At 35.5% G+C, this 26652-nt stretch overlaps 1 long non-coding RNA gene across 1 annotated transcript; it reads left to right on the forward strand.

Moving 5' to 3' along the window:
• The first annotated feature begins 1447 nt into the window (after positions 1-1447).
• On the forward strand, positions 1448-26111 carry LOC123380576. The gene is made up of 4 exons (XR_006586537.1): positions 1448-1731; positions 5754-5983; positions 7606-7713; positions 25916-26111. It is a non-coding gene; the product is annotated as an uncharacterized LOC123380576 (long non-coding RNA).
• Positions 26112-26652: the final 541 nt, after the last annotated feature.

Below are 26652 nucleotides of genomic sequence, written 5' to 3' on the forward strand. Positions count from 1 at the left end.
ATTTAAAATCAGCAGTGTTTTAACTCTGTGTTACCACCTCAAGGCTTTTAGATAACTGTAAAATTCAGGTCAAAAAATAGCAAAGCCATTAATCGCTGATTATAACTTTAGTGATCTTCCACATAGGTTGCTTAGAAGGAAAGGTTAGATTGTGTGTCAAGAACTTCTTTTTTGGTTTTGGCTTTTACAGGTTTAACTGTTCCAGGAGAAAGGAGCTGTATTTCATTCATTAACTATTACATATTCAGAAAATGGACAAGGCAATAAATGCAATATAGAAACGAAGATTAAGAACTCAGATAATTTGGGGCACCTGGGTGGCTCAGTCTGGTAAGTGTCAGACTCTTGATTTCAGCTCAGGCCGTATCACAATTCATGGGATCAGGCCCTGTGTCTGGCTCTGTGCTGACAGCGTGGAGCCTGCTTGTGATTCTCTCTCTGCCCCTCTCTCTCTCAAAAAAAGGAACTCAGATAATTTAAGAGGAATGACAGAGAGAAAGAATGATTTTTGCTAGTAACCTAAAAGAACACACAGGCAGCTAATAGATCTAATAGTGGATAGAGTCCTTGGGGTTAGACAACGGGAATCAGAAAATGAGATAAATGTGTCATGAAAACCAATGAGAATATCTGGGAAAATGTGGGTAGAGACTCTCGAGGAAGGCACATAAGAATTACATGTGAGGGGCGCCTGGGTGGCTCAGTCGGTTAAGCGTCCGACTTCAACTCAGGTCACGATCTCGCGGTCTGTGAGTTCGAGCCCCGCATCGGGCTCTGGGCTGATGGCTCAGAGCCTGGAGCCTGCTTCCGATTCTGTCTCTCCCTCTCTCTCTGCCCCTCCCCCGTTCATGCTCTGTCTCTCTCTGTCTCAAAAATAAATAAACGTTAAAAAAAAAAAAAAGAATTACATGTGAATCTGTACCACTAACCAAATCCACAAAAATATTGGTAGAGCACTATTTCTTCCTGAGAATGTATCCTTGGTTGGAACCCTTTTCAGTATTGGGTTTCCAAACATGATCACAAATAATGTTGGCCTGTGAGATAAAACCACTTTCCATGTAGATCAAATGCCTGAGTGCCACCTGTCAGGAATGGGTACCAGAAACAAAACTCGAGTATAATACTAAACCAATGCCCTTCAGTGTATGAGGAACATTATGAACTTTATGCCAAGTATAAGATATTCACATATAATAATTATTATCTGTATGTACATAAGCACTGTTAAATAAAAAAGAAATTCAGGCTTAGGTAAGGAGAGACTTACTAAAAAACATTGCAAGAATATGAAGAGACCACTGCCATGGGGAAAGGGACTACTTCAGCAAGAACACTCTGCCTGTGAGAATTGCAAGCATCTCAAGATTAGTTAGAAAAGGGCTTTTCTTTTAAAGGGAGTAGTAAACAAATCTTGAAAGAACTAGGTGCCAGTGAGTAGGATGGAAGGGTTGTTTGATAGGACAGTAGATCAGAGACTGTTTTATTATGAGGTCAGCTATTCTCAGAACAGAACTTAAGGAGGAGCTATAAGCTAGCTCAGGCTGAGGGCGGTGGTGGGGAGGGATCCTAAGTTCAGGTGCCTGGGGTAAGGAGAAAAGCTTCACTCAAGTTTGGTCAAGTCAATATATAGCAGGTGTTTTGTCCAGGTTGGTCAGTGGAGAGCACTTCAGATAACATTTATGAACCAAAGAATGGGAATTTCAATGTCCTGAATCTGCCTTGTCATAGGTAAACAAAGGGAGCATCTATGAATCTTACATAAATCATATGGGAAAGGATCATGCCCCGCAAAGAACACAGAAGGGTGAGGGGATATCTTAATTGTTGCTATTTTCCAGTAGTACTGGACTACAGTAAAATATAACAATGTCCACACCATGCATGCTTGTAAGGAATTTGTCTGCTTTGTTTACTACTGTATGTTCAGCACCTAGGAGAGCATCCAGCTCATTGCTGATCTTCAATATATATTTTTCTGTGGAGAATAAATAAATTAAACTAAGTAAATAAGATTCACTGGGATAGAGAAGAAAGGAGATAGGTGATCAAACAATTCTAGATAACACTGCACATTTCATAGTTCCAAGACAATGTGTCTGATTTGAGGAGTGGAAGGTAGGGCACAAGACTTGAAAGGTAAGAAGGGATGTTCTTGTGGGAAGAGAAAGTTACTTCCTTTACTATTTTCCTTAACTGAGAAACAGGTAACTTCTAAAATGCATTTAGTAATATGCCTAAATCTGCCAAGTAGAAGAACCAGGTTTCAAAGTTGTTGCTATTATCACCTCCTTTGGTAAAAGAATTTTCATTTGCAAAATGGAATTTGAACTGTCCCAACTGTAAGATTTTTGTTTGTTTTCTCTTAAGAACTGTATTTAAGGGACACCTGGATAACTTAGTCGAGTATCCAACTCTTGATTTTTTGGCGCAGGTCACGATCCCAGGGTGGTGGGAGTGAGCTCCATGTAGGATTCTGCACTGAGCTTAGAGCCTGCCTAAGATATTCATTCTCTCTCTCTCTCTCCCTCTCTCTCTCTCTCTCCCCACCTCAACTCGGCCCCTCCTCAACTCGGCCCCTCCCCAAATACCTCTCACTCTTTCTCTTAAAAAAGAAAAAAGGAACTGTATTTTACTTTTAGCTATTATGTCCAAGTGTCACTAATGGCATCTGATAATTCATAGCGCTTTGTACACTTCAAAGTATTTGCACAGAGATCTTCATTACAACCCTGTGAAGTAGGGTAAGAAAGTTTTGATTACATTGACTTAACAAGTATTAGAAATGGAACATAGTTGGAGAGGTAATATTTCCATGGTCTTACAGGCATTGGGGGAGAAAACTAGATTATGGTCCATGTCAGTGTTCCTTGACACTTTTTTTTTTTATCACTCAAAAGAGTTTTTTACAACATTATTTTTTTAATCACGTCTCCACAAAATCCTAATACCACAGATAAGCTATGTTTTTATATACCATATGTGTACTTGTGTATTATCCATAAAACCGGATTTTTTTCACCTTCAAGAACCAATTTTCTTATCATATGGGGATGATCTCACCCCACTGAGAACTCATGGCTTGGGTTCCATCTTTACTGGCCATGTTATCTCACACAGCAAGAGAGGCTATATTGATATTTGGGTGGCATACATGCTTACTCATTTAATATGCACAACAAAATTTACTCCCATTTTACAGAGGAGAAATTCAAAGTCCATAAAGTTTAAAAGATTTGTGCAGGTATATATATCTAGTTCACGCCAGAAAAAAAGAGGCAAGTCAGTTCTTTCAATATAGGATAGTTTAAAAGTCCATTCAGCATTTTGTACCTATAGAGAGAAACTTGCTATGATAAATAGACAAACGTGTTCATATTTCTGAGAATAATACACTCTGCCAGTAGTCTAAACAAACAAACAAACAAACAAACAAACAAAAAAGCTGATAAAGAAGAAACATCTCTGATCAACATTGATACGCCCCTCTCCTAAACACATTGAGGCCAAAGATATGTGTTATTTTTCTGTTTCCTAGCACTGTACAAAGGACCTGATATTATAGTTGTTGTTCAGAAAACATCTGTTGAAACTTTTATGAGTGAAGGAATAAATAAATGATCTGTTCTTACATATAAGATATGGAATAAAAATAGATTTGTTTTCTTCCCATGTTAGAGACTGTGATTCCCAATAGAGAAGAATACATCACAACACAAGACAAAGTGCTGAATATCCATGGGTTTATATTAAAATGATAATAAATACTCCCCTGTAACATTCTTGTATCACCAGAAATGCCAATTTATTGATTCTCTATTCATCTGGTTGTGAGCTTTACACTTCAGAGATAAGATTCAAGAAGCCTAATGAGGAGCAGGGTGTGAACTTTTTCACTGGGGGCTTAACATTTTAAGAGAGAGATTTTCTCATAAGATTGGATTAGGAACCATAGCTGAGACCTAAAGGAATCTGGGATGTTCCCTCAATACTGAATTTTGCCTTTTAACCTACTTATGACAGGAGTGCATTGCACAAAGCAGATTCCATGAACCATACATAACCCAGCTAACCTCACAAACTTCATCATTGGAAAAACAGAAAACTAGAGAAGTACCAACTTTTAACTGTGCAGTATAACTACCAGCATGGGAAAAGTAGAGGGGGCATTTGATTCTTATGTAGATTCAAGTGACTGGGAGGCAGGGAGAGGGGAGAGGGAAGAGAGGGAGAGGTAAAACAGTAAACACACCCACAGATAATACTGCTCATGTTGTTCTGTTCTTACCAGATTTCTTTTCTTGGGATAGATAAGGAGAGGGGAAAAGATTTAAAAATTCCATTATATCACTGGTCCTGCCTGGAAAGTAGAGCAAATGATTTGTACCAAAAAGAAAAAGAAAGATGGAGAAATAAGAGTTTCTACCTAAAAGCTTCATGAAAGCAAGTGCTTTGAGCTGTTCTTCAATGTTAGTAATGGTCATAGCAGTTTGAGTTGCAAGAGACAGAAAATCAATAGAACTTGTTTTGCCAAGAAGGTTAATTTATTGGAAGAATATGAGGGTATTATTTGTAATAGAACAAATGGTTGAAAAACAACTGTAAGAAGGAGAGGGACAAATAGATTAGGATGCCACCAAGACTTACTCTATCCATCTGTCATGTCTGCCTTCCTCTGGAGAACACACTTCATGCATGCATGTATTCTGTTGCAATTCAGAACACTTGACAGGATCCATAGTCATCATTGACAGGGCCTGAGCCTCCTATTCTAATGAAGGACTTTCTCTCCCTCAGTTCTGTTAGAAAGTAAACCTTGTAGAATTCTTACTGGTCTAAGTTTTGTTCGGTGGTTGGGATCGATCCATGGGGCAGGAGAGAAGATCAGGCAAACCTGATCTAGGCTGTCCAAAACTAGGACTGTCACTAGAACCACAAGGTTAAGCAGGAGCAAGAATTGTGGGGTTCTCAATACAATGGGAGTATAAACTATCTGGGCTTATATGTAGGCACATTGCCAACTTGAGAGAGAGGGTGACTGAGTCAGAACAGAACTACTTTTTGTTGTTGTTGTTGTTGTTCACAGCAGTGATGTTACATACAATGGATATATTTATCATTAAACCAATGAAAAATAGGAAAAAAGATCAAAACAATAATTGGATTAAAAGTGAGCTTATCGGGACATCTGGGTGGCTCAGTCGGTTAAGTATCTGACTTTGGTTCCGGTCATGGTCTCACAGTCCATGAGTTTGAGCCCCACGTCAGGCTCTGTGCTGATCGCACAGAGCCTGAAGCCTGCTTCAGATTCTGTGTCTCGCTGTGTCTGGCCCTCTCCCGCTTGACTCTTTCTCTCTCTCAAAAGTAAATAAACATTTAAAAAAATGTTTAAAAAGTGAGCTTATTCACATGAAAATAGGTTTTTAGGTAATAGCAATGACAGGTCTCATTTTATTATGCTCCCTTGGAGCATAGTGTTGATTTATAAATCATTCATTGCTAATCTCAGATGCTGAGAACAAGATAGTGTGAACACTTTTCATAGTTGCCAGGATTTAGTATATCTGGAACTATCCTATTAAGAGAATGGTGGTAGGATACAAAAACAGTCTTCCACCATAAAAGCCCCAAATGCCAGGCATTCTTTTTTCCCAGCTTCTGTTGTGCCTAACATGTATCCATTTGACTAATTGTTGTTTGTTTGTTTGTTTGTTTTTGACTAATTCTTGACCTATCCCAAACTGAATCACAAGCTATTGAAACAAGGAAACGAGACAGCTGGCATCAGAAGCAGAAACATTCAGTTCGTAGGACATCAGAAGAAGCAGTGGCAAGACCCATCGTGATGGACTAGTTCTGGGCTCTGAGCCTCGCTGCTCTCCAGGTTTCTTTTTTCCTGCTCCTTTTCTGAGGCTGGTTTTCCAGCCTTCTGAATTTCTTGGCACTAACCGACATCCTTATAATAAACTCTTTTTCTGCTTAAGTAAGTCACAATTGATTTTTGATGTTTGTGACCTAGGCCTCTGCTTAGTACACAAGAACTCAATAAGAACTCTTAAAAACTATTGCATGTGATGATAAAACCTCCAGGAATTCGCTTGCAGTTCAGTAAGAAAAGAAGGTATAATTTGTATAGAGCTTGTGAGAAATACAGTTCTGCCCATAGTTAGAAAGACCTGCACTTAGTCTTTGTGAATGTATTAAAGTAATTTTTAGGATGCAAGAAGAAACTTAATTGGTTAAGATTTCTAGTCTTTAAATATTTTATAGAAGGAGATGATTTTTTAGATGTAGCTTTAATTGTCCCACCTAGTAAAGTTTTAGAAATGTTTTCTTTCTCTTTCAGTTAGTGTGTAATACAACCTTTACTTATAGATTTAAGTATAACACAGTAGAAACACCAAAGAAATGCAAATACTCAAAAAAATCATGATATCACGGCAAGAGTTGGAACTCTAAAGATTGCAAAATCCAAGTAGGTCACATTTGTTATAAGGTCTGGAATCTAATCAGATTAACAGAGTTTAAAACCAGCTTTCCACCCCAGGCCTTCCAAGAATTGTTTAATTAATGCAAGAGCTTATGCCCTTGATTTTAATCTCATCTCAAATTGTTGTCTAGAGCCATATTGGTTAATTTCAGACTGTAAGTTTTCAATTAACATTTAGAAAGACATTCTACTGTTTCTGCTCAATAGAAGTTTTCTCATTTCATTTAATTTATAGTTATTTCATAATAAATTCCCAAGCAATTAGAATTTATGATTAAGTTCTGAATTCATATGCAGATATGATTTATGTAAAATGTGTTCCAAAAAGTTGTATAAAAATATATCTGTCTTAAATAAAATTACATTTCAAATGTTTAAAGAAATAATATTATCTATTATTTTTAAAAAATCAGTTCATCCCTTAATATCAACGTTATTTAATTTTGGACAGCAGTTTCTAACAATATGATCAGTTTTAATATTTATAGATGCAAGCAGTTGAAACCCATTTAATTTTCTTTAAATGGGTATTGGGATGTATGTGATAAAGACTATATAGGAATAATAGGAAATAAAAGTCTGCTTTAATAAAGATGAATATGTTCATAAGAGAGGCTTTGTAAATTCAAGAAAAGAAATAACAAATTACATATAGTGTAAACCATGAGAAGGGAAAAGAAGGAATAAATATCTATTTGGCAATTTGGTAATTTTGTATAAAATTTTATTTAATTTAATGCCCACAATAGTCCAAGAAAAGGAATTACTATCTGCATTACTTACATTTAAAAATGATGCTGAGAGTTTAAGTAAAACTAGGAATTAGAAGAACTTTGAGATGATTTTTAATCATAATTTAATATAACAAACCTCTGAAAATGATTTCTCTTATAGTGTAATAAAGTCTAGTGAGCAGTCAGTACATATTTAATGGGTTAATATATAGATTAAATGATTTAAAAATAACAGTCATGATTCCAATATATGTATCATCAATTTATCTCTAAATACTGCTTAAGTTTTTAAGTTCTTCAATACATTCAAATCATTCCCAGAATTTTCTAGATAGTTTTTGTTTTCTCTGTCTCTCTCCTGCCCCCCTTCTGCTATGTAAGGGCCCAGTGGGAAGACAAGTGTCTGCAACTCAGCGAAAGAACTATCTCCAGACACTGATGCTGCTGGCACCTTGACCTTGGACTTCCTGTCTCCAGAAATGTGATAAAGTAAGTTTTGATGGTTTATACTACTTAGTCTGCCTGAACAGATTAAAGCATAGACAAATTACCTTATTTTTTGGCTTAATATTTGTTTCCAGAAATATTTTCCTTCCCCCCCAAAAAATAAGTATATATATATATATATATATATATATATATATATATATATATATATTGCTGCTGATTCTGAAATTTCAGATAATTCTATGATTTAGAGTTGCTTCTTTGCTTCTCAACTTCTAGGTTAGGGCTACTTTTGTAAAGTTAATGGACACTTGTCCTCCTGTTTCATGTTTTTAAAAATTGATACTTTGCACTCTTACTTTTTCTTTGCCACTATGGGTTTTTGCTTCTAAATTTACTTTTTGTGGCTGTGGGGTTTCAAAAGAGAGTAGACTAAATGCAGGTGCTCAATCTAACATCTCTAACTTTCTCCACGCTTTTCAAAATGAAATTACAGTTGACTCAGGACTTATTTTGTGAGTGAAATGGAGAGTGGGGTGAGTCTACTCTCTTAGAATCTAAACTTGGGCTCACACAATCAGGGGAAGTGCTCTGATCTGGTCTTCAGTCATTCTGTCTGTTTCTCTCAGGATCCTTGCCCAGGGTCACAAAGCCCACTCAAAAGCAGAATACTCTGTGGTCAGCATTCATCCATCTGGGTGAAACTTGTGCATACAGTTCCCAAACACCTACACAGATACTTTCATCTTAAGACCTTACCACTTCTATATTCCTTATATATATGCTCTAGACTAGATTTCTACCACTCACAGAAATTCCTGTAACCTTTCATTGAACCAAGCTCTATCCTAGTTCTCTTACCCTTGCTGGTCTTTGAGAAGCTACTTTCACAGATCACTTTCCATCTAGGGCAGTGTAACCACTTCCAAGGGTCTAAGCCAGTGGCTATTAATGAGGATTATTCACCTAAAGAACATTTGTTGGTATGTTTTTTACGGCCACAATGATGGGTGAGATTATTACATTTAGTGGGATAGGACTATACCAGACACTCTGCAATTCACTAAATATATACACATGATGAAGAATTCTATTTTTTTTTTACATTTATTTATTTTTGAGAGACAGAGTGTGAGCAGGGGAGGAGCAGAGAGGGAAGGAAACACAGAATCCAAAGCAGTCTCCAGGCTCTGAGCAAGCTGTCAGCAAAGAGCTAGACGTGGGGCTTGAACCCATGAACCATGAGATCATGACCTGAGCTGAAGTCAGATGCTTAACCAACTGAGCCACTCAGGCACCCCTATATAATGAAGAATTCTTTACATGCATATGATTCAAGAGTTTGACAGATATTCATATAGGTGAAAACTCTAATATAGTTATCTGATCATATAATCTAACCCCATTTTACATACTAACACAAACTAATTTTGCATTGTAGTATAAAATGAATTTTTTTTAAGTATGCAACCTTCATGTATGTGTATTATGGAAGACTAGATATAGTTTTGTTCAGAACCTTTTCTAAGACTTATCATATCTCCAAGGACAGCACTTCCTGAAGTATTTGGTGTGGCCATTACAACAGACTTGTTTTTGTCTGTATTTGCATGTATGGTTTTAACCACTCATGACATCTAATAAGGTAATGCAAATATGCACATATTATATTGCATGTTGCTTTATAATTACTGTGTTTTTATTTCTGCATTTACTTTTATTTACATGTTTAGGTGGTTTGCATTATCTATGAATTGCAATCAGAACAGTAAACAGGGGTTTAAAGATATTTTTAAGGGTATTATGGTCCCCATAAGGTTGAGAATCAAAAAGTTTTCAGTCACAAAGGAACCTCAGAGATTCCAAGCTTTATATGACTTCTTTGAATGTAGATGCAACATACATTTTATTATTTATAAGGAGCCTTCAGCAGAGAATGACAGTTAATTTCCTAATAAGATTATTCTGCCTCATTAAATTGCCTATAAACACACTGCTCTAAGACTAAAGGCATCTGTCTCAAAACTGTCATTTATTTATCATTTCAGCAGAAATCTTGTGAACATCTATTTGTACTAGGTCACTGCATAATTCTGCTTTTTAAAAATATTTTGAATGGATCCATCATGACCTACTCTCCTTTCTTTTCCTCCCTTCCATCCCTGTCTCACTTTATTCTGTTTATTTTGTAAATTATGCAAGTAAGGAAATGGATATATTCTTCCTGTAAAAAAAATCAACAACAAAAACTTTACATAAACATACACAATGGAATACTACTTGGCAATGAGAAAGAATGAAACATGGCCTTTTTTAGCAATGTAGATGGAACTGGAGAGTGTTATGCTAAGTGAAATAAGTCATACAGAGAAAGACAGATACCATATGTTTTCACTCTTATGTGGATCCTGAGAAACTTGACAGAAGACCATGAGGGGAGGGAAAGGAAAAAAAAAAAGTTAGAGAGGGAGAGAGCCAAACCGTAAGAGACACTTAAAAACTGAGAATAAACTAAGGGTTGATGGGAGGTGGGAGGGTGGGTGATGGGCATTGAGGACGGCACCTGTTGGGATGAGCACTGGGTGTTGTATGGAAACCAACTTCACAATAAATTTCATATTAAAAAAAAACTTTACATATAGGAACAAACTCCTGTTTTCACATCCTGCTCTTCTGATTATTTGCTATCACCAAATAATCACTGTTCTTCTTCTAATGTTTATATCTACATATGTACCAGTAAGACATATGTGTGTTTCTGTAGTGAGGAAGGGTATAATGGATGTGGGGGGTTAAAACCAGAGTATTTCATTGAACGATATGTCTCAGAGTTCCATCCATATTAGTGAATATTGCTCTCCCTTATCTGTTTTCTCTGCTGCGTCATATTTACACAATATTAGAATATTAGTCTTCTAATATTATCCATTGGATAGCAAGTAACATAGACTTTATAATGCTATAAGCCTCTAAAACTTAACTAAACAGGTGCCCAGTATATGAAGGAAGTGGATTAAGTCAGGAGAGGGTAAGGACAGTTTTGAAAAGCAGATGGAAAGTCACCAAGGAACACCTCCTATCAACTACTTCCTGGATTTTCTTTGCTTAACCTACAAGGATAAGCTAAATAGATGACTGGATTAAAGAGAGAACAAGGGCATCGAAGAGGAGAAAGAGAAAAAAAAAATTACAATTCTCCACACTTGCCTATGTGTTTATGTACCTATATACTATGCAACCACATTATGGCCTAAAGTTTTATCTTTAGAAATAAATATGTATAATATTCTTTAGATTCTGGCTTTAGAGAAATGACAGATTCCCAAGACTTAATTCTCTATAATTTAGGGCCAGCTCTCCACCTCTAACCTCAACTTGAATACATTTGCTGCTGGAAACTATTCTTTCGGATTGCTTCCCCAAACCAGAGTTAGTATACACATGAGCCTCTGTGAAAAGAAGATGCACTATGCTTGTGAGAGTTTGTGTTTCTAATCCAAAGAGAGTAGATGAATCCTAGATAGAATCTAAATTGGAGAGAGAGAGCAGGATCAGCCAGTAGCATAGTCCATTATCCAATCGAATTGAAAATTCATTTTACTTTCACCTAATCTGAATCAGAACTCTTATGAATTCCAGAAAAAGAAAGAAAGAAAAAGAAACAATGATAAAAAAAAAAAGATTTTTCAATTCTGAAAAAATCTTCAGTTATCTTTTTATTTTTTTTTTTATTTTTTTAAATGTTTATTCATTTTTAAGAGAGAGAGACAGAGCGGGAGCAGGGGAGGGGCAGAGAGAGAGGGAGACACAGAATCCGAAGTAGGCTCCAGGCTCTGAACTGTCGGCACAGAGCCGGACATGGGGCTTGAACTCAGGAACTGTGAGATCATGACCTGAGCCAAAATCGGACGCTTAATAGACTGAGCCACCCAGGCACCCCAGATCTTCAGTTGTCTTACTTAGATCTTTATCTATATGATTTCGATTCCTAAGAATATAAGACCAAAATATAGAAATCAAGAACAGAGGTTTTAAAAAGATTAGTATGATTTGTATTGTTTTCATCTTTGTTATCTACGTAGGAACTTTTATAGAATTTTAAATCAGAATTTTCTTTGAAGAAACCCAAAGATTCAATACTATCGTGTGATGTTTTACAAATCATTATTTTAATTCTTAGCAAGATGGAACTTTAATTTATTCAGCCCTCTGACATGATAGTCTGAATAGTATTATCCATAATAATGGGATTTTACTTCCTTAATTTATCTTCCAAGACTAACTCTACCCTTATTCTGTCTCCAAAGCTTTTACCATGGTGATTATCTACTGCAGTAGTAAAGACACAAGATTCATGAGGATAGAGACTTTTTTGTGTGTGTGATTTTTAGCTGCTTGTGTTTTATCAGCCTTTTTGGCGATTTGTATTATAATAACCCTAATACATTACCCAGAGTCCTTTCTCCTTCTTATTCTGTTTGTCAAAATGTGAATCGTGATCCATGCATGCAACCTTTTCCTAGGTAGAAAGATTATTTAAAGTAGAACAGGTAAAAGTAAAAACTAATCCAGTAGGATTTAGCCATCGGTATTACTAGGCTAGCAAAACTTAATTTTAAAAGAAAGCAGCATACTTTCTGCAGCCTCCGTGAATGCCCAATATCTAACATGCTTTTACTTAATAACATTACCTATTATTGGAGAAAGTAGCTGAAGATACCATAACTGACTTGGTGCTGTAATATAGTAAACTGCTTCATGAAATGGATTTATATATTTTTCATTGTTCTAATGTTGATTTATTTTTGAGAGACTGAGAAACAGAGTGGGAGCAAGGGAGTGGCAGAGAAAGAGGGAGACACAGAATCTGAAGCAGGCTCCAGGCTCTGAATTGTAGGCACAGAGCCCAACGCAGGGCCTGCACCCATGAACTGCAAGATCATGACCCGAGCTGAAGTCGGATGCTTGACTGACTGAGCCACCCAGGTGCCCCTGAAATGCATTTATATTAATGCCAAAAATTAAATAAAACTTAAGAAAAAATAAGTTGAGTTTTGCCTTCATAATCTGAATATTTTCAAAATTAATTCTTCATAGCTAGAATAATCACATTAATATGTATAGTAATATGAAAATTACACATTTCCTCAGTATTTCCTAAAGCCACTAAAATTATTTGTTTTATTTTTGTTCTAAGTCCAATTGAATATACATAATTGCATATTTTCTAATTATACTTATGTGCCTATATGAATAAAACTTGAAAAAATTAATATTTAGTTTTGCTGTGAAAAGATTTAGCTTGTGTTATTTTTAATTCACAGCCTACACCATCTTCACTGCAAGTTGCTACCTGGTTTCATTTGAAAAAAAATTCATTTATTAATTTCTTTAAATGAAAAAAAAAACATTGCCAAGCTCCAATTATATGCCAGAAACTATACGAGGCATTGAACAAAATTAAACACAATATTTCTCACCCATCTCTCTAAAGTTTTTTATCACATGCAGGAAAGATAAATATGAAACCAATAACTGCCATGAATCTGAACTGGACTAAGAGACAACAAATTTATTTACATTGGTTTTAGAAAATGCATATTTGAATTAAAAATGTAGAAAGTTTAAAACTAATAAGTGTAAAAACATATACAGGGCAAAGACAAACTAAAACATTAACAGCTTTGATGCAATATTAACAACAGATCAAATCAAATTTCAGAAAAAAAACTAAATAATTAGTTTGGCACACATTTATTGAACATTACAATGGGCAGACCATTGCACAAGACAGACAAAAAAAGACAGAGATAAAATACATTATCTATATAACTAATGTAGTAAATGACAGTGAGAACTGGGGAGAAACATAAATCAGAAAAAGAGGAGGGAGATAGGAATTCTATGGTTCTGGTAGACTTGAATTTTTTTATATGGTGGCTAGGTGATTTCACTGAAAAGGTGATATTTAAGAAAAGATACAAAGGAGGAGAATCGAGGTGCTATGTTTGTTTTCACGGAAGAATGTTTCAGGCAAGGGAAACACCACATGCAAAGGCTCTTTTATACTGAAATGTCATCAAGAATAATGAAATAGCATAAGGGGGGCTGATATGGTTGAAGTTAAAAGAGTGAAGAAGACTGTATTAATAATTTTAAAGAGGTATCATTCTTTTTATTTTTTAAAGAACCAAATCACAAAATGTCATAACATTTGTAGAGGGTGTCAATATAATCTGCCTGCCATATGATCCAGCCTTTCCCAGTTTTCAGGCAGCAGTGCATTCTGAATGGGACTTAACCATCTCTCCATTCATAAAGTGGGTTCTTATTAATCTAAATATTATGCTTCATACTGTAGTCATGTTGCAATATGTAGATTTAGCTTATGTCTTATATATTACCCTTGTGATGGTCATCTGCATTGCCTTAGCTTTTGCTACAACAAATAACATTAATATGAACATCTTCTTATATATCTCCTTTTACATTTGCTCAAAAGTTGTGCAAGACTATAGAGGATGTGCATATTAATTGCAAGAAGCATTGTTTGATTATGCTTCAAAGAGGTTTTACCAATTAATATCCCACCAGCTGCATAGAACGGGGAGTGCCTTAATACCACATAACTTTCTAGTTTAAAAAAATGAGTAAGTGTAATTAACCTTTCATCATTAAGATGCTGATCTCTCACTGTTTGATCTATATCTCTTTGTTTTTCCAGCATGCTTTTGTCTATATTTTTGTTTTCTTATTGTGTCCCTTTCCAGGAATACTTTTAAAGTAAGTTTTCAAACTGACTGCGAAATTCCAGAAGTTTCCAGCCATACTTGTCTTCTTGTTACTTCCTGATCATGCCAGGCATAATTAATTCAAGAACTGCATTAAGTTGTAATTGCCTCAATATATAATCAATCAGGCTGTGCAAAGATAAAATAGGCAGGGGGCTGGGTCAGAATCCTAGCTCACTGGTATTTCTGGATCCATCTTTTTCTTTTCATAAGGAATATGCTAGAATGTAAGAGAGAGTGATGCTAAATTGGGAATATATTTAAATCGATTTGAATATAAATTCAAAAGTTAACAACTCACAAATTAATTTTGATACTTTAATCATTATTACCTGAAAACACCTCTCAGTTGATGGTGCTGTTATCATGTTCCAAGTATTTTGTGCTGAATTGAAGGGCTAACTTATAATCTACTACTTTGGTTGCAGTTCTTGATACAGTATCTATTCTCTGTATATAATGAGCACAGGACCTGATTGTTTGAATGCCCACTCAACTTCAGAATCTTTGCCACATCTGTCAGTTTCATGTCGTCACTAAATTTTAAAGAAAATGTGCCGCTTCCCTGTTATTGTGCATTCCTTGCTAAAAATATGTTAGAGAATTAGAATATCTAAAATTGATGTTTGCCTCTGGCATCACAATTTACTGTTCATGAGTTGCTATCAACCTCTGGGAAATGCTGCTTCTGCTCCAATAGTGTTCTTGCTAGAGCACCTCTTAGGATGCTTTGGGATTTGTAAATTTGAACAACAAGTGATCATTTTAGGCAGTGTTCTGATTCAAACATTTAATTAATTTGCTTTTATGACCTTTGTTTGACTTTCTACTCTGGAAATAATTGTAATCCCTAGACTATTGAGGTGAGTTTGTAACGACACAACATTTTCCAGTGGGTAATATATGCTCAAATTGGCAAACTAAAGTAAAATCCACTTACAACACCCAGGGTTGTTATTTATCTTTGCTTTAGACATTTATCTTTTAGCTAATGGGAATAAACTCAGTATTTTTAATGTAAAACCCTTACTTATAGTTTAAATCTCAAACAAAACTTTATGAAGAGATTCTTCAGTGGCTGTAAATGCCGATGTTAAGGATGGAAAGTTTGAGATGACATAGAGATGACATGCTTTCTTATTTGACAGTGATTCTGTCAAATGTCATTTGACACTGTCATTTGACAGTGATTTCTTATTTTGACAGTGATTCTCAGTATTTAATCTGTTATGTCTGTCTTATTTATTCAACAAGTATTTCATGAACACCTAATATGTGCCAGAAAACATCAAAAGGCATTTGAGATACTTCGATGAATAAAACTGATAATGAATTACATAAGCTTTGTGAACATCTTACTTAGTTAACAATTTCAAGTTTAGAGAAGCTGTTCCCCTCACATCTGGAATTAGAAGAGCAGATATCTCCTGCTTTGCTTTAAGAGAAGCTAGGAAGATTAAATGTCTTTTGTTATTTAGAGGTTCTCTAGCCATGTGTAGGGATTAGTATGCAGTATCAGAACTGTATAAATCTAAGAGATGATTTATACTATTATAGTGTAAGGTGAGGGGAGGTGGTGATATATCTTCAACTTGTTTATTTCTGCATTGGTGCATTATCTCAATTAACTATCAAAATAATTATCAGTCATGACAAGAGTACATGAATCTAGTCAAGAGGAATTCATGCTGAATAGCATGAATATTTAGATTGCCAACAATCAACCCTTTGATATGTGGACAGTAGAACGTTTGTAAATAATATAGTATTGCATGCCAGTGAAATTAATTTTTATGAATAGGGCATATCAATCCAAGGTTTCTGATACGGCAAGCTTTCTGTAAGATTCTGAGAGATTATAGAAATTAGAAGAAGTGATTTTATTTACACAAGCACATTATATCTATCAGTTGATGAATATTTCTAATTGACATGGAATTCGCATCATATGTAGGCAATGGTTATCTGTAACTTTTTAGATGTTACCTCTCTTAATCCATATTGTAGCTGACTTTTCTGATGTGATACTCAATTTTAAATTTTCTAACAAAATTTTTACTGATATTACTTAAGCAAAAAATAAATCCGCTTAATATTATATTGTATTTGAGGGAAAAAATGGTAAATATAGTTGGTGTTTACTGCCATCCAAAGCAAATACTTTATTTTTTAAGTTTATTTTTAAGAGAGAGAGACAGAGCATGCATTGGGGGAGGGGCAGAGAGAGAGACACACAGAATCCAAAGCAAGCTGTAGGCTGCAGACTGCAGACTCTGAGCTGTCAGCACAGAGCCCAATGTGGGGCTTGAACGCAGGAACTGTGAGAGCATGACCTGAGCCAAAGTTGGACGCTTAACCGACTGAGCCACCCAGGCTCCCTGCAAATACTTTCTTTTGTAAATAACCCCTACTTATAATTTTCTTCCACCCTTATGGGAATTACTCTTTAATCACATGTCATAGAACCATAGAAAGATCTCTGATATTATTTCAGGGACTGATACACCTTGCTGTATACTGGGGTAGTTATTTGGTGAAATTAATCAGAGATTAATTTCTCTGAATATGCTTTGCCTGAGTCATCTTCTGCAATGTCAATATACTAATCTGTAATGAGACTGATAATTAAGACTGTGGAGAGTACCCAATATCAAGGTTAAAGAGATGTGAGTTTGAGTTACAGCTCTCCTAACTACTCTATATCCGTTATCATGCCACTTTGAATTTTAAATACATCATCTCCAAAATGAGGTGACTGAAATAATCTCCACAGTCTTGTTTTATCCTTCAGCTTAATCTTATAAGATGTTGCTACAGTGTCAGATGGTATGGATTTCTGTTTTTATTTGACCATAACTTCCATATCTTTACAAACTTTACATGCACAAAAGGCAGAAACAATTTCACTTGTTTGAAACATCATTTTCTTGCTTATTCAAAGTGCATGGTCCATCATTCCAAGTTTACACTTGTCAATAGCAAAATCTACCACAGCTGTTTCTTTTTCTATTTTACATATTCGGCAAAACTTCCAAACTAGATAATTCCACCTATTACATTTACCACATACTAATCAGAACCAGAATAACTGTGCTCCATTGGAAAACATCCCACAAAAGTGCACATAGGCTCTATTTTATGTTTATGATTTTGCAGCACAAGTGCAATCTCTATGTGGCCCACCAACTGTTCAATTTTTGCTCTGATCTATTTCTTTGTCAAAATCTGCAAGTATTTCAGACTTTTACAACACTTTTAAAAATCCTGACTTCTTCAGTACTCTGGTTTATTTAAGTACCTCAGATTTGCCAATCTGTGACTTGACTTCCATTCTCTCCCTTTTCATTACCTTTACAGTACCAACTATACAGGCCTTCTTACATATTCAGTCTTTCTCTCAATTTGATCCCTTCCTTGTAAAGGATCTGTTGTTCCACATTCCTCTCAAACACTGACCTCTATCCATAGCTAAACTTCATGAAATATGGCATTCACTATCTCTGTTATCTTGCTCCTCTCTCAGCAGACCCAGATCTCTGAACTTGCTTCTTCTATAGGAAGAATTCTCTCTAACGTGATGATTTTTCAATTATCAACTTGTTAGCTTTTTTATTTTTTCAATTTGTTGACCTCCTACTAGCATTTGGCATTGCTGCTAATAACTCTTTGCTTGTAGAAAGACCCTTTTTTTTGCATTCCATGACCAATATTGCCTGTTTTTTTTTTTTTCCTGTGCCATTTCTCTGATAAAAATTCCCTAAGGCTTAATGTTAGGCTCTCTCCTCTTCTCACACTATACTCTAAAAAATAATTTCATTCACTCTTGGCTTCAAATATCATTTATATTATGATTTATGGCAAATAAAGTCTATCCTCATTCCATTATTTCTCACCTGTACATGGATGTTTCAAAGGCATATTTATATCATTATTTCCAAACTTAACTCATGGACTTCCACATAGAACAGGGTCACTATTTTTTAAATGGCCCCAATATGTATTCCAAGACAAACAAACCAGGAAGCTCTGAGCTATTCAATCTCTTTCTCACTCAATTTATGGGATACAGTATTAGGACTTTTCTCTAGAATTTGCCTATTTTTATCCATCCAACTACTCCCAATGTGGACCAAAGTATTACCATCTCTCATCTGGACCACCTCAATAGCCTTGCATGAACCACCTTCCAATTCATTTATCTAGCTTGCAGCCAGGAGATTTTCTGAAACACAAACACTGTCATTTTCTCTCCTGTTTAAATATTACAACGGATTCCCATTGTATTTAGATTAAAGAAATCAACACGCACACACACAGGCACAGGCAGACTATTTTCTAATTCTCTGGATGTACCTCAAATGCTATTGCCAATTGCTTCTGTTCCCCAAATGTGGGATGCTTTGTCTAATACTCTAATATGCTAATACATCTACTATGCCTTTGTGTATATTACTGCCTCTGTCTGGAGCACTATTCACCCTCCTTCGAGACTCACTTACGGTTTTTCTGGGTAATATATTATTTTCCATGACTGTGCTCAAACAGAGTCCTTCCATGCCACACCCCTCACCTCTCAGACTAAATAAGTTAATTCATTATATGCTTTGAAACTGTCTGCTTTTGTTCATTGTTGTAGTGTCTAAGCTAAACTGAACATAAAATCTATTTTATCATTGAGTAAAGGGAGGAATGATAAAAAATATTAAATTTTGGAGGTACTAAAATATAATTTTTTAGAATATTCATTACCAGGTGTTATGAACTAAATATTGTGTCCTTCAAAAATTGATTATGTTGAAATCCTATCCCCTAATGTGAAGGTATTAGAAGGTGGTGGCTTTGGTAGAAAATTAAGTCATGAGGGGAGGGCCGTCATGAATGGCATTAGTACCCTTATAAGAAGAGAGACAAGAGAGAGAATTTTTCTCTCTCCACCACATAGAGGATGCAGAGAAAAGACAAACATCTGCAAACCAGAAATTATGCCCTCACCAGACTCTAGATCTCTTAGGACCTTGATCTTGTGTTTCTAGCCTCCAGAACTATGAGAAGTAAATGTTTGTTGTTTAAGCAACCCAGTTGATGATATTCTGTTATAGCAGTCCAAGCTGACTAAGACACAGGTAAATTTAGTCACACCCATAAAAAAAAGTCTGAACATGCCCAGAGAGTCCTGAAACTTCTGAGCCAATGTCTCTGATGCTGAGTTATTATTTTCTCTTACAGAAGTACACAGATTGATATGCACCCAAACTTCCCTGGCGGAAGACCACCTAAAGTACTAGAGCACAGGTTATGTCTCTATGTTTAGTTTGTCAGCCCACCCTGAAGGAGGCCATTTCCATTTTATCTACATCCTTTCCATTCCCCACCTACAGATCCTCCAATGCTTACTGATATATAAACCTGTTCATAGAAATGCTTTTATCCATTTATTTTAATGGGAGTTTACTCCCACTCTTCCATTTCTACCATTTTACTTCTGAGACTTAAATTATCTACCCACCCACCCCTCATTCCCACTTTGGGCCTTTATATATTTCCCCTTAACAAGGGGAATTTATGTGCCAGTTAACACAAAAATTTCTGGTGTAATCCTGAACGTTTCTTTCTAATTAAAGGACCTTGAAGAATCTTACTACATTTTTGAATATTTCTGAGCCTTGACTTCTTGCAGAACTAACAAATCCTAACTTTATGATATTCTCATTCTCAAAATATGGACATTAAGCAGAATACAATCTTTATCATTTAATATTTAGTAAGTACACACAGTTTAAAACATAAAAAAATAACTGAAATGTAAAGACAGGGTTATGTCAATGCTAATAAAGTTTCCTGCTGTCAATGCAAAAATTTTCCACTGCTTGTCTTTGGAAACTGTATGCTACCCTAAACCTTCGATCCCTTTTATTATAAAAGATTGTGGTCTTTAAATAAAATTACTCAATGTCCAGAAAAGAATGGAACTTTTTGCTGCTCCAAAATTTGTACAAAGAGTACAAAATGATTCTGTGTTGTATGCCTAAATGAAACATAATTTTGAAATTAACTCTTGGTAGGTCAGACTATTCTACTTTGACATTTTTAAATAAGATTATTAGTGATATGTCAACTTACTATTTATGGGATGGTGCATTTATAATGACTGACGTGAACCAAGAATATTCCTAACAAACCAAAAGAGAATGTAGCTGTTGAGTTAAATAATACATAAACTATTTTCCTCAAAAAAGATAACATATTCTGAAAAATATGAGAATGAGATTTTTTATATTCCCCAATGCTATTTCACTTAAAAATTATTTTCCTTTTACCTCCCTGTAAGTATTTTAATCACTTTGCCATTTTTTCTTTACACTTCTAAATGAATTTTTTAGTATGTAATATGTTTGGAAAAGCACACAAATTAAAAGGACAGAGCTTGATGTGTTTTTTAAAATAAGCATACATTTGTAACCAGTGCCCAGATCAAAAATCTTAGTCTTAGTTCCACCTCCTTTACTTTTTCCTAGTCCATCTGTTTTTCCTGATTTTGCCTCTATTACCTCCAATTTAGGAATTTCTAATTTAACTCTTTCAGTCACTAGTTAAAAACATACAGAGACACACAAGGTAATATAACACATAAGTAAAAGAATGGAGACAAAGACTGACAGAGAAATGGCTGCAGAGATAAGGATTGGAAATATAAACGCATGTTAGATCTAGATATGCTAGATCTATAGATACACCAGGTGAAGCTATACATTTCCTTCACTTGCATTTACCTGATATATTCTTCTCTTAGCTGTTTTGGCAATTTGTTGTGCACTGTGTGTAGGAGTATTAAAACACATTTAAAAAAACTTTTGGGGGGGCTTTTATTAGCACAAAATTAATGCTATTTAGATACAAAAATCCGAGTATGTATATTTAGTGGGTGACCTGCAATATGGGTCAAAAATATAAAGAAATATATTCTCTTCTTTTTTTTTAAATTTTTTTCAACATTTATTTATTTTTGGGACAGAGAGAGACAGAGCATGAACGAGGGAGGGGCAGAGAGAGAGGGAGACACAGAATCGGAAACAGGCTCCAGGCTCTGAGCCATCAGCCCAGAGCCCAACGCGGGGCTCGAACTCACGGACCGTGAGATCGTGACCTGGCTGAAGTCGGACACTTAACCAACTGCGCCACCCAGGCGCCCCAAGAAATATATTCTCTTCTAGATGTTATAAGTGATTAAGGGATATCACAACAAATTAGTTCACACCTATAGATAGCCCTCAACCACTGATGATCTCTGAGAAATAGCTTGATAATTCAATATGTATTCATTCAAAACAGCCTTTTGCACTATTGTTTATCCAAAAATAATTGGAGAAGGCACTCTTAAGAATTGTCTGTGTTTGGTTAATTATAAAGAGGGACAAAAACGGCAGCATATTAACCTGTATAGGAAGGAAAAACCTCTCATCCAAGAGAAATGACAAACTTTAGAAATTCCGGCAAAATTATTTTCTCTTACCCTGCTTCTTTTTAAACATATTCAAAAATTCATGGTTTAAAGTCTTTTAAGACGTCTCTTCTATTGTTTCTCTTAAAGTATTAAGATCCTTTAGTGTGAAATTGTTATGTTTCCCAGTAAAAACAGAAGCGCTAAGTTGCCAATGGGGGCAAAATATAAATAAATAAACCAACCACATGACTGAAAGGAGAGGAAAGGGAAATCCCAAGAGATGTACTCCTTTACTTTCCTATTTGGCATTTCTTAAGAGAATCCACTAACGTGCATCGTGTGCAACAATTCATTGCAGAAAGGAAAATGAAAGAATCTAAACTAAGAAATAATCAGATCTATTCTCATACCATCAAAGAGAAATTTGAATCAAACCACTTGGGAAATTCTACCTCCTATTTTATAACTCATTTAACTCCAATAATTTCACCAGCTAAAAGTTTTCCTTTTGTATCATAAATGGCCCAGGATGCAAGGGAACAATTAGGAGACTACAATGCATCCCATGATTTCTCATTGAGGCCATGTTGAAATTTGCAAAGAGGACTTCTGAAGAGCTAGGAGTGGCCAGTGAAGCAGAAGGGTGAGATGGTAGGCTAGGGGTTTTGGAAGATGTTGCCACAGTCACTCAACATTTTATCTAGAATATTCTTTGATGTGATGGGATGGATGCTGTATTAGTTCCTATGGCAGCTTTAACAAATTACGACAAACTTGATGGCTTAAAATACGTTTATTCCCTTATACTTCCTTACTCACAAGCACAAAAACCAGTTTCAACTGGGCAGACACAGATCAAGGTGTCAAACAGGGATGTGTGTTCTCTGAATCCTTTAGGGGAGAATCTTTTCCTTGCTTCTTGTTTTTTTGGTGGCCACCATCGTTCCTTGGCTGGTGGCTACATCATTCCAGTCTCTGCCTAAGTAATCACGCGCTGCTTTCTCTTCTCCCCATCTCAAATCTCTCCCTGCCTCTCTCCTATAAAGACTGGATAACTGAAACCATGGAAACTGAAATCACAGATAGGGGCAGGGTGGGGGGGCGTGTTACTCTATGAAACATTTTTAGAATACCAGAAATTACTTTAACAGAGAATTTCAGAATAAGAAGATATAGAATGCTGCCTTTACCTCAGTCTTATTATAAAAATAAAAATTTAGCCACTCAAATATAGCAGCTGGTAGAAATAACAATATTTCACTTTTTCATACTCTTAAAATTACAATTGAAATGTTTGACATACATTTTTTTTTAATGTCTGCCTCTTCAGAAACTCTTTGAGGTAGTTAGGACAAATAAAAAAATCTCCATTTTGCAAATGGACAACTGAGACTCTGAGAACTTAAGAGATGTACTCAAAACTAGACAGTTAGTAAAACATCTCCTGACTCCAAGTTCAAAGCCATTCCTCTGACCCTTTAGCATATACAGTTTTAATATATCTCAGATTTATGTGAGTTATTTTTTTGGCTTCTCATATGTCTCTAAGGAATAAAATATCACAAACGATGTAACTAAAATTAAAGTTGTGACCCTGTGATTTCAAGATATAAAACCAACCTTGCCTATCGGCCTCTGTGAGATCTCGAGTTAACACTGATCAAATATTTCAATAACGATGAGACTAACTCTGTTTTCTTGCAGTTCAGAGAATTAAACTCTTCTGGGAATTGAGCAAGCAAGTCGGTATCAGTAGGGGAGGATAGGGTTCCTGGCCCTTCTCAATTTCTCAGGCCACATCACCCTTAGTTTACATGTTCTTGATCCTTTCACAGAGACACAAGCATGTATGTACCATATACAAACACCATGCTTTCCGAAATGTAAGGATGATTTTAGAGGTGAAAACAGAATCCTGAATTTTCTTGGCCATTTGAGTAAAACACTACTCCAAGAGAGAGAATATTTTAAAGAATTTTTCAAAAGCAAATGAAAGATACAGGAAATAGGTTCCCTGTAGGTGCAAAATGCCATTTCTGCTTAACACATTCATGCTCGTCTCTTAGCATTTTGTTCTTACTGAAAAAACCTAGAAATTAAAAGTACAATAATACAGTAGATGGCTGCTAGTGCATTATTCTTCCATAATTTTCTACAACTGATTAACAGGAGAAAAGGAAAAGGTTAATTTTCTAATTACATACTCCCCTGAGGTAAATTATGCACGTTATCACATCCATTGACATGCTATAATGGGCACTTTATGGAAAAGCGATTTTCTCTGAAGTTATGAACAATCAACGGTATATTTTTAGGAATCAAGTAGGCAGCAGGCAAACCAGTGAAAAGACCTGTCTCCACCAAAAAATGTGTTCATAAGCAGCTTTTGCCTTCATAGCAGGCTGTGATGTTTCCCAATCACTCCATCTAACCGTGTTTAATGTGAGTCAAGAATGAGCTTGGAGTCAGACCTGGGTTTGACTTCTGGCTCCTGTAGCTACATGATCTATAAGCATATTCTTACATGACCTATACATTTATTTCTTTATTGACATATGGAAATAATATGAGGGTGTAATTTGATGCAGAATGTGGTGATAGATGTATAGAAACTAATACAGTGTCTGCCATGTATTAGACTCTAATACATTATAACTGTGATAATGAGTCATGAGAAAAAGCGAAATTAGGAAGTGGAATATACGTGATAAGAATATCCTTACTTAGAAGTGTATGTAAACAGAATTGCCACAGAACATACTCCCATTTAATTTATCCCTTGTGAGCAAAGGAGTATAATTCTTGAAGATGGAGGTAAATGGTTTCCTGTAGAATTTTTATTTCTAAGCTCATAGTATCTCTATGAAAAACAGAAGAGGGAAGAGAGAGAAACTGTACTTTTAGCCCAGTTAGTGTATAAAACTCATGCTCCTGAGTCTCTTTAGGATCCATCCTCTGGAGCTTTCACTCAAACTTACCAGGGACCAGTCATGTTTGAAAAAATATAAACGAGGAGAAGGGCATTAACGAGATGATCAAGAAGTTTGGTGAAAGAGAAGACAGCCCAAGGCCAAAGATGTCCCAGTGATTTAAATCTGTTTACATCCCTGCCTCTAGCACAAAAGACCCAAACTAACAGATAACACATATTTTAAATATTATAACACCTTCATTCGACTATCATCATTAACATCAATGTGTTCTTGTGTTTTCAATCTAGCAATATCAGTGAGAAATGAAATACTAGGATAAGAAAAAGATGCTTGTCCATTTTAAGAGGCAAACACTTGTTTTCTAACGATTTCATGGGAAACTTGTACCATACTCCCTTGCATTTTTTTACGAAGTAAACTTCTCTCTAAAAGAAATAATGTCGATAATGAAAAGGTTATGGAATTTAGAATAGAGCCTGGGTTTGGTCTTACTTTCTCTGTAACTTGCAACAAATGACTTAACCTCTCTGAATCACAGTTTTGTTATTTGTGAAATGGAGATAATGACACCAATATGGGGGCTGTTAGAGGATTAAATATAAATACGAGCAAAGTACTTGCCTCAATGCTAAACCAACTGAGTCACTAAATTAATAGATTTTTGAGTAAGTGAACAAAGTAAATTTTTTTTTAAATCATCTATGCATTTTGTTGGTGAGGGAGGATTTCCTGCCCTAGGGTTATGGGTATGGCCAAACACACAGCACTTGACTGAGCAAATAACAATCTATTTAATAAAATGGGTCGTTTGTCTGGGGCAACTTATCTGTGGGAAGAGGATGATGTGATCTTAAATTTAGGCAGTTAGAGGCCCTCCGAATTTCTCCCAATGTTAAAGTAACATATAATATTGAGTTTTAGTTTTAGTTCTGAAAGCAGAGTAAAAAGCTTAATCTTCCTGTGGTCATCTTTATCCAACATTTTCCTTTAAAGAAGAAAAAATATCCATGATATTTATGGTTTTTAGATGACTAACAATCCCACAGATACTATTGTAATCTGATCATAATTTTACACAGAAAAGAAGAAGGAAGAAGCGGAGGAGGAGAATAATTACTTAAGCCAAAGACTTCTTGGAACCAATTTGGGAAGTTACATCAAGTGATGACGCTGGCTCTATTGATCTCATCTTGGAATTAATATTACAAATTTAGGTAGGAAATGCAGGAAAAAATGGGATAAATGGCAGTGTTTGATAATTTAATTATTGGCTGGTTAAAATAAAATGAAAGCAGAAAAAAAGTGTCTCTTTTTCTCTAATTCTTGAAAAAATAGTAATCAATGCCTTTTGACATACAGCCAAGAATAACAGAACAATGAAACACAATTTACTCCATTTCATCCATCTAGCACGTACCTCAGCCCCCTGTCTTAACCTCCAGCCATCTCTTATGGCTGAAAGTGACTTATCTCACATGATTGGAAATTTCATCAAAATGTCACTTCCCCTAGTTCAGTCTATTTTGTATCTCTAAACTTATCCTTTGTCTAATATTTTGCATATTACCAATACAGTAAAGGAAAATTTTATATCAAACTTTCTAGTTTGACAATCCTTTCTAACTCCAACATCTCTCATTATTAATCAAGGGGCAGCAAGTATTTTCATTGTGTCCTGGTTTCAGAGTATAAGAGAGGAACAGCAGTGTCCAATTTCAGGCTTTTGAGCTCTAAAGTAGACTTTGTAAAATCTATAGGAAGAAAAAAAAGTATCTTAAAACTCACACTTTTAGAAAAAAAGTTCTAAGAGCTAGCA

The sequence above is a fragment of the Felis catus genome, chromosome D1 (assembly GCF_018350175.1).
Source record: "Felis catus isolate Fca126 chromosome D1, F.catus_Fca126_mat1.0, whole genome shotgun sequence".
NCBI classification, from domain to species: Eukaryota; Metazoa; Chordata; class Mammalia; order Carnivora; family Felidae; genus Felis; species Felis catus.